The sequence below is a fragment of the Sceloporus undulatus genome, chromosome 6 (genome assembly GCF_019175285.1).
Source record: "Sceloporus undulatus isolate JIND9_A2432 ecotype Alabama chromosome 6, SceUnd_v1.1, whole genome shotgun sequence".
Taxonomy (NCBI): Eukaryota; Metazoa; Chordata; class Lepidosauria; order Squamata; family Phrynosomatidae; genus Sceloporus; species Sceloporus undulatus.
This window is the reverse complement of record NC_056527.1, coordinates 168,362,174-168,371,953: the sequence shown is the minus strand read 5'-3', so window position 1 is coordinate 168,371,953 and position 9,780 is coordinate 168,362,174.

Genomic DNA, 9,780 nt, shown 5'->3' with positions numbered 1-9,780 from the left:
ACTGTGCAAACAATTTGCGCAAAAGACCGTGCAAATAATTGCAGTTGCATGCTGCCTGTGCAGACAGCTATGAACATTTTTTGTTCTGTGGTGTGCTAGAATAATAAATAAATAAATATACAGTTTGCACAAAAGACTTTTTGCGCGCTGCCTTGCAGACAGCTATGTGCATTTTTGTTCCGTGGCGTGGTAGAATAATAAAGGCCACGCTGACAGCTAGCCAGCTCTGGTCTTCTGTACTGAAAGATAGATGGCATTTCATTTTCAGCCGCCAGTCCTTGCCATCTCCATCAGAGAGACCTGCCTTCCAGTAGCTGGAGCAAGCTCACCGAAAGCCAGGAGGAAACAGTGAGCCTCTCTGTTGTATGCACACAATCCCTCTTTATAAAATATTTGTTTGAACATTTCCTAGCCAACCTTTTATAATAAAGATTATATTATTCTTTGTGGGGAGGTGGGCTCCGCATTTAACCTTTCTGTCAACTTAGCAAGCCCACCTCCAGGTATGTGGGGCTGTGTATCCTGAATTTTGTAAGTGGGATTCGAGGCACCGGAGATCTCTGACAGAGAAGGCTACATGTCTCACAAAACTACAGTTCCCAGAATTTCATAGCATTGAGCCATGGCGGTTAAAGTGGCATCAAGATGGATTATTTCTGCAGTGTGAATGCAGCCTATACATGAATTTTAAAAAGGGAGAAGGAGGAAATGGTGGTGGAGATGGTGGAAAATTAACAACAACAACATACCCATGCCTCAGTTAGCAAAGGCTCTGACAAATAACTTTCTTCTTACAAAACCTTTTTTATATCCATCAGCCTCTCTTCCTTCCCTTACTGTCTATCCAGCTGCAGGTTTTGTATAGTATCACCAATGTCTTGGCAAGTTTCTTAAGAAGGGTTTTTGTCATTGCCATCCTTTGAGGCCGAGAGAGTGTGACTTGCCTAAGGTCACCCAATGGGTTTCCCTGACCGAGCCGGGATTCGAACCCTGGTCTAAAGAGTCGCAATCCAACACTCAAACCACTACTCCATGCTAGCTGTCAATAGTTCCACGGCCGCATCCTACCAAATCCAGGGATGTCCCATTTGTGGAGGGAAATACTTTGAATTCTCAGCAAAGAGAGAGCTCTAGTGCTCACCAAAGTGCATATCCCTGGGATTCTGTAGGATGCAGCCATGATAGTGCTATAACCATGTTGTGTGAATGGGTCCATTCCCATTTTTAGCACCAAAACAGCGTCCTCCAGATCCACGCCTTGTGTCCTTGGCATGGCATCAAGAGAAGCCATCCAGAATCCAAACAACCCCCTTTTTCTCCTTTCCTCGGTGGTTTTGCCACCCAGATTTCTGGGTCACCTAGCGATTATATGGTTTTTATTTAGGCTAAGAGGCAGCAACCACAATGCCAGCCCTCCTCCGGCGGAAAGCCCTGTTGCATAAACAATGCTTTTTTTCGAGAGAATAAGCAAAGTTCTGTGTCGCCACGACCCACGACAGAGCCAATAAATTAGGTCCCTGGTAATAAATCGCCCAAGAAAGAGCCCTCTTGTTCCATTAGAAGAATGAAGCTCAACTCTGACCCCGGGAGGAGTAATCATATTACAGAATTAATAAAACAAGCTCCATCGGATCTCTGGTTTGCTTTCCAAAAGGAACATGGGCCCTCGACTTCCAAGGAGGGGAGGAAGAAGTCACAGTTCCACAGTTCACAACGCAAAGGGGGGGGGGGAATGCATAAAATGCACCACTACAGCTGACAAGGAAAGACAGGGAAAAAGATTTATATGGTAAACTCCTAAGGCTTTCAAGTCACATTCCTCCTGCCCACAGTCTCACTCAGCCTTGCTGCAAAAGTGCCTCTTTCTCAGGCTGGAAGATGGAGTTTAAGATTGCTTTTAATTACAGAGGGTGTGGGAGATGGTTTTCATGGGAGACAAATGCCTCTCGTGCTTCTGGAGCATGTTGATTTAAAAGGTTCTCGTCCAAAAAAACAAAGCTGGCAAGCAATACCACACAAGCAAAACAATGTATTGGCATCAGGTATATCATACCTTGCTTTGGATTTCTTCAGGAGTTTAATCTCTTGGGCAGAGCGGAGAGTTTGCAGAACAGAAGTGGGTCTGGTGCAGTTTCTTTAAAATACACGGTGTGTTTGGGGTGGACATAGCCTCCCAACATTTTGCAAATGGATACTGGGATACAGTGTGGCCAAGTCACATCAGACTCTGGTCAAGGTGGCAAAAGGATGAGGAATGAGAAACAAACACAGGCTAGGAATGGCTGCAGCTGTTTGCTTTTGACTGAGCCAAGTGGGAAGGGTAAGAATCATAAATGTTTATCACACAAAGGAGATTGGGAGTTTATCCCGGGAATATCCCGGAAAAAACATGTAATTACACGAAACGATTTCACACGTTGCACAAAAACCGCCATTAAAGTGGTCACAAAGAAGCATTAACGTGAGTCTTTTAACTTTTGGGATTTGAGCAACAATGCATTTCCGATATCACTTTACTTGCACATAAAACATGCTAATAGTAATGCAGTGCGTTATGTGAGCTGGTGACAAGGACAAGGGCTTCATGTTTTGTTTGGCAAAACAACAAAATAAGTAGCAGTACTCACTGTTGCGTCTCCTTGCAATGTCTACTGGTTGCCCAGGGAAGGGCAAAAATTCTTGGGTGCAATTTTGAGGATGTCCTCCTCTTCTCCAGGTTTAGGCCACTTTCTCCTTTTGGTGGATGGTTTTTGAGTATTTTTGACCTCCTCTGAACCTTGGCAGGCTCCACTCCCACAGCTCTTCTGAACGCACTGGGTTTCCTACAAAATAAATAAATGAGTTAATTAAAATTACCCTGAAAATGGCAAATTGCACCCTTGGAAGCTTTTTAAATGCAGCCTCCACACCATCCCTGAGTCCAGGACTTTATCACACAGGGACAATTGGAAGTATCAGTGGGGTTATCTTGTGAAAATCGTGCATTCGCAATTAAGATTTTCACACAATTGGACAGCCATTATCCCAGGAATATCCCATGAAAATTGCGCAATTATGATAAAGGTTTTCACACGACGTCATGTTGAAAGCGATTAAAGTGCCATTAACCCGTGAATAGCCAGGCAATAAACAACAACAAATCCTTCATGAGAAAATCTGTTCATTGTGATTTATTTTTGTTGTTCCCTGGTTATTCCCGGGAGAAGGACTCCGTGCCATGGCTAGACTCCAGGTAACAATGCCCTGGAGTGTATGACTTGCCTTTCTCTCAAGGTGGATCTACCAGTTTGGAGATGCCAACTGGCGTCCCTCCAGAGACTTATGATGCAAAGCCCATTAAACTGAACTTGGCTGGGTTGCCACTTTCTTTTTTCAAACAAGGATAGAGCCTAGTCATGAATGATCAGAAGAGGGAAGAGAATCCATCAAAGCTTTTGTTCACCTGCCCCAAAGTTTTATCACCTGTGTATGATGGATTGTGTTTCCTTTTTATGACTGATTTGCATCTTGTCCAGAGCTTTGACTTCCAGTCTTGGTTGGCCACTATTGTCTTACCCTTTCCAAAGCCCAACTTATAAAGATTAGGGCTTTTTTTTCTGGCAGAAGTACAGCCTGGATCGATGACACAAGCGGACTGGACATTTAAGGCAGATTTCCTCTACAAATAAACGCACTAGTGTACCTTTATTTCAATTTGGCACTCACTGTTATCGTTCTAAGAAAACTAGCTCTGAACCTTCAATTTTTATAAAGCTAGCACCACTGCCTTAATCTATAATTCTAGGTAGAGTCCTTGATTGAATGGAATTCATATACATATCATACACTTTTCTTATAGCATGACTGTACCTTATTTTGACTTTATGCTCAGCTTCTGACCCTTCCCTTCATTTACTTAGTTGTTATGCGCCTTCATGTTCAACTCAGACCTATGGTGACCCCATCATGGGGTATTCCTGGCTTCTTCTGAGGTTGAGAGAGTGTGACATGTCCATTGTCAATCACCAGTGGGTTTACAGGGCTGAGCATGGATTTGAACCCTGGTTTCCTGGAGTCTTGGGTTGCAGTTTGACACCACTTTAACTTCCAGGGCTCAATGTGATGAAACCCTGGGATTTATAGCTCTATGACAGGGAAGGCTAAATATCTCAGAAAACTACAGTTCCCAGAATTCCATAACATCTGAGTCATGGAAGATAAAGGTGGTGTCAAAGTGCTTTTATGCATTTTTAAATCACAGTCCTAAGGATTTTCCCTGTTTGCCAAAATAATAAAATTCATGAAAAAGCACCAGGGGAAGATATTTCAAATGTTTTGCTAATGGAACGGCAACCAGTTAAGAGACGTGTGTGAAGGGAGGAGGGCAACGGCTTTGCAATGAATTATATAATTATGTAAATTTAAAAAATACAGGCCAGTCTCAATTTACAAGGTTGCATTCCTGGACTTGTGATGTAAATTGAGGCTGACACAAATGGAGAGGAGCCAATTCCATAGGGGATCCTTGGAGACCAAGGGGATGCATTCCAGCAGAGCTGAAGTAGCCACAGAGTTAGCAATTTCACTCAACTCCCTCCCCCCATTTTAAAGAGTTTTAAAGCATAAAACATCAGAGCTGAACCTTTTCCAGGTAGAGAAAGGGGCAGATAGTCTCCAGAGAGAGCAACTGCTGATCCCCAGGGGATTCAGGAGCATTTCTAAGGGGATGTGGATAACACGGGGTGACATTTCAGATGTGCACATCTGTCTTCTGGTGTGCACTGGTGCTCCTTTTTGCAAGTAGACTGGGACTCCCAGAGACTGAAGGTCCTTGAAAGGACATGGTCTCCCTACCTAGTCACTGAGGTCATCGGCTGAGACACTTTTGGCACACTACAGTGAACTTTGGCAAACCTCTCCCATCGCCAAAGGGCTCTTGGATCCCTTCAGGACTTGCAAAAGATGTTTAAACCAGAACAAACCAGGTCATGGACAGTTTCCTCAGTCCATCAGCTGTTGGTGGCAAGCAGATCGGAGGCTTTCTCTTCAACATCTAATCCAGAGGGACCATTGACCTGGCATCTCCAAGCCTTGGAGTGACAACATTAGGTGACAGCAACCCTAGCATCATCTGTGACATGTTGCACAGTATGCACTGCCAGATCCAAAGTTTAGCTCCTTTGGCAGGCACAAGACAAGCTGAATTCTCATCTGTTGTTGTTGTGTGCATTCAAGACATTTCCAACTTATGGCAATCTTAAGGCAACCCTATCATCCACTGCTACTAAGTTCTCAACATCAGCATCTACTGCCATGTGCAGCCTGCCTTGGGCTCCTGTGGCAAAAGATGTTTGGGGAGATGTTTTTGTGACCCTGGAAACACCATGCCACCCACGCTAAACTTAAGGGCAATACTTTCTTCCTTAAAGTTGGAGAAAGTGTTGGGCAGAAAAGGATCGTCCGCTTCTCTTTGGCATGACTGAGCAAACCGCAGGCCTCGTTTCGATTCATGCGCAAAGAGCACACCGTTCCCACAGGGCCCACTCGAGTGAGGAATGGCTGCCAGGCAGAACGGTTCTTGAAGAAAACCAGACTTAAGTGTCATTTAATGGAATAGCAGCATTGCATTCTTTGAGAGTTAAATAACCAAGAGAAATAATCATAAATTGATCTCGCCACAGTGTGTATATTCCTCCCCTCTCCCCCTTTCAAATATTTTATCATTCCAAGGCTGCTAACATAGTAACCAGAATCACATCCCAGGGAATGACGGAGGGAATAAGCCCAAATGTCAACCAAAAACCTGTCAAGGGAAGAGGAACCACCTACTGCCTGGTGCATGTACCCAAAACACTACATGCCATTTGTGCATTTATGCAGCGATAGAAGTATAGTGTCTAGATCGAGGGAAGTAACAGTACCGCTCTATTTTGCTTTGGTCAAAACTCACCTGGAATATTGTGTCTAGTTCTGCACACCACAATTCAAGAAGGATGTGGACAAGCTGGAGTGACCAAAATGGCGAAAGGTTTGGAAACCACCATATCCTTCCTGGGGAAGAGAACGTTAAGAGGTGACATGATCGCCATGATTAAATATTTGAAGAAATGTCATATTAAGGATGGAGCAGGCTTGTTTTTTGCTGCTCCAGAGACTAGGACCCAGAGCAATGGAAGCAAACTACAGGAAAAGAGATTCCACCTCAACGTTAGGAAGAACGTCCTAATGGTAAGAGACGTTTAACAGTGGAAGACGCTGCTCCTTTGGAGGGTGGTGGACTCTCCTTCTTTGGAGGTTCTCAGACAAAATCTGGTTGACTGTCACTGGGAGTGCTTTTTGTGTGTATTGCATGGAGTTGCTTGGTATTACAAGGATTGTGGAATGTTGGACTTGTTAGCCCTCTCTCTGGGCACAAAAGAGAGAAGAAGTTAAAAACACAGCAAAGTGCCCCATCTTAGATCCTAGGGGGCATTCGGGGACCCCAAAAATCATTTTATAGCATTTAGTCTGCTCCAAAAAGGTAACTTCCAAGCTCTGTAAAGAGGAAGGGAATGGAACATGTAGCTCTTTGGCACCTCCAGCAGGCAGGAATGCATTGTATTGCAAGTCTAAATGTCAGAGAATAAAATCTTCTCTTTCTTTTGAATGATTTGATTTTGAATCCAGAAGCCTGGTTGACTACTCACATGCACGGGCTTTGATTTTTCCATGGGAGGTCTAGAATTAAAACTTCTATCCTCATTGCCAAATGCCGCCTGACTCTACTTTGGCATCTTTGGTGTCTGAATTTGCATGCAAAGCCTTTTGGGGTTATCAAGTGTGCTGAAGTCTGAAGATGCTGCTCTCCCATTTCAAAACTTAATGGCCCATGCTTTGTGTTTCCTCCAAAGAAGCATATCTACCCTCAGAGCACTAAATCTTTCCTGTGTGACTGACAAACAACAACAACAAGAGCAACAACCTTGCCTTAGTTTCAAGGCAGGATCTAAAATGGGGATTATTTAGGTCAAAGCCGACATGCATTTTAACTTGCTAACTCTTATTTCTTCAGTAATTAGAGGTGATAGCCATGCTGATCTCGAGCCATAAAGTGATCTCCCACGGCTTGTCTATCCCAAATATGTCTCCTTCACATTTTTATGGATGCTCTGTTCCACGTGTGAAGCTGAGGAGGGATTGCCGAAATCCCTGCTAGCCATTCACAGAACACCCTAAATATCCTTTTCAGCCTTACTTGAACAGTTTCGCAGTTCATTGGCATGACAAATGCCTGCTGTTCGTGCTCCAAAGAGTTGGGAAAGAGAATAAAAAGAAGAGATGCAATCGGTGCATTTCAGTCAACCAAGACACCCCTCCTCATCTTCCATACAACCCTCCAATTCTGTAGGATGAACCTCTGGAGCATTTGGTGGTTTGGAACAGGACTCAGGAGTAGTTCATACAATCCCCATTTGGCTTTGCTGCACTTTGCTGCAGGGTTATCACAAAAGTTTTGGCACTATGGGCAAAATTAGGGCATTGACACCCCCACTATAAAAGTTCTGCCAATCTCCTCCATTCTCCAAATTTCTAGCATTGCTTTAACTTTAAACTTCAGTCAAGCTTTTAGAAATACATTTTGAGAGACTGCATGGGGAGATACAATTATGCAGACACGTCAGGAGAAAGAGTTCAATATTACCTCTCTATGAATCTCTAGGTCCTCCAGTTCTGCCAGAGCTTGGCTACCAGTTGCACTGAAGGGACTACAAATGCGTAGAGAAGTGTTCTCTCTAGGAATCTCTAGGTCCTCTAGTGCAATTCTATGCTGAACATCTGCCAGAGGTTGGCCATAAATTGTGTTGAATGGTCTACAAAAGCATAGAATTAATGGAGTGTTGCAATATTTCACTTGATACAACGCTAGAAATTTGGGGACCGAAGGAATGTTTCATGGAGAGGCAGAATTCCTCTTTGGGAAGGCAATAATAATAATAATAATAATAATAATAATAAATTTTATTTATACCCCGCCTTTCCATGGATATGATCAGGGCGGCTTACAAAATTTAAAAACGTTACAATACAAAGTTAAAATCGAATAAACAGTTAAAAACATTACTACAAGACAGGAACAAGAAAACAATAAAATAGAAAAATACACATGGCAGGGGCAGAAAAAAAAATGAAAATTAAAATTAAAATGACCTCCTTTTGTCCCCAACCCTGTAGTGAACCTCTGCCTAGGGATGCCCGTCATTTGGGTCTTGAAAAGCCTCCCTCGTGTCACAGTATCCCGCCATTTCAATCCTAAATCATATCATAGAGGCCACATTAAAGACAGACGGAAAGTAGCAGAAGTAGTCCGTTGTCTTTTTTAAAAAATAATTAACAGCACTTTGTGTTTATGCCTCTCTCCGAAGGGAAGTCAGGAGAGGAAGCAACCCGAAATATACGTTGGTTATCCAGCCGAGGTCCTCTCCGCCTTTTCAGCCAACGCCACGGCCATTCATTAAGGGTTTTCCAAAAGGGGACTTTCACCCCCTCCATCTTTTTAAAAAAGATGTCAATTTTTATCCCGGGTGTTAGTGATGGATGGATGGAGGGAGGCTTTGGGGCCTCTTAATTGGGTCCGTTTGCTCAAGCGGCACAAAGGCTTTTGACGTGAAATGTTCCAGCACAGGTGGCCATGTCCCTGACAGCTCCGGCGTTCATGTCCGATCTGTTCAGGGCCCGCGCCACTGAACAGACGGCTTTGGGCCTTACAGTCATTAACCCTAATGTTCTCCCCCCATCGCTTAGCAACTGGGCTAAGTAGCTGGGATCTGTAGCATCCGTACCAGACATTTGCCTAAATAGATGCTGTTCTAGGGAGGACTGGATTCTATGGACATGGATCTTATTAGGGTTAGCTTGCGTCTTTTTTCAACCGCTTAACTGTCTACGCTTTTACCTTGGATGGTTTTGAAGGACAAATGAGAGACTTGGGCTGCATTTGCACTGCAGAAATAGTAATCCGGTTTGACACCACTTTAACTGCTATGACTCATGGCAGTTAAACTGGATTGTTTCTGCAGTGCAAATCAGACCTGGGACATTTTAAATGCACCTAGAAAACTGGGAGAGAAAAGGGTTGATATACACCGTTCATGCCAAACTGAAGACAGTTAGAAAATATGCATTTACCTTCTCTCTCCTCATCTCAAACCACAGCTTTGTGAATATGCACAGGGCCATCCTAGGTGAGATTGTTTAGTTCGCTTGCTTTCTGCATGTGTTTCAGATACAGAAGTCCTCCTCTCTGGAGAACTACCTTTTCCTCTTTCCAGCAAAAGAGATGCATGATTGACACTTTGGAACCAATTTCATGTTGCCTATTATTGATACTCCTAGCTTTAGATTTATTGCTGTTCCAAGTTTTTCCTTTTCCTACCCATGCCATAAAACTCCAAAGCCAAGCTGCGCCGATAAAGGAACAGATAGCAGCTTGTATTACACATGCAAATGGGGGTGTTTGTTAATCCTCCATTAAGCAGCCCTAAATGAAATACATGGACAAGCTGTACCGTCCTTTGCAAAAGAAATTAGTTAGATAGTAATATTGGAATGGCATCTGGAAAAGCAGGAATGAGGGCAACAAAACCTGCCATTTTAGGATCAGTGCTGATCTTTCGCAATGTCTTAGCTAGCTTGCTGCCAAATTTTCCCGCTCATAGAAAGCAAGCAATGAGTTCTCCATTTGGGGAAATCGCAGGGGTCTGGCTGCTTTGGATCATACTAATTCTTCTAGGTAAGTGGACATTAGAAAAAAGTCACCCTGTT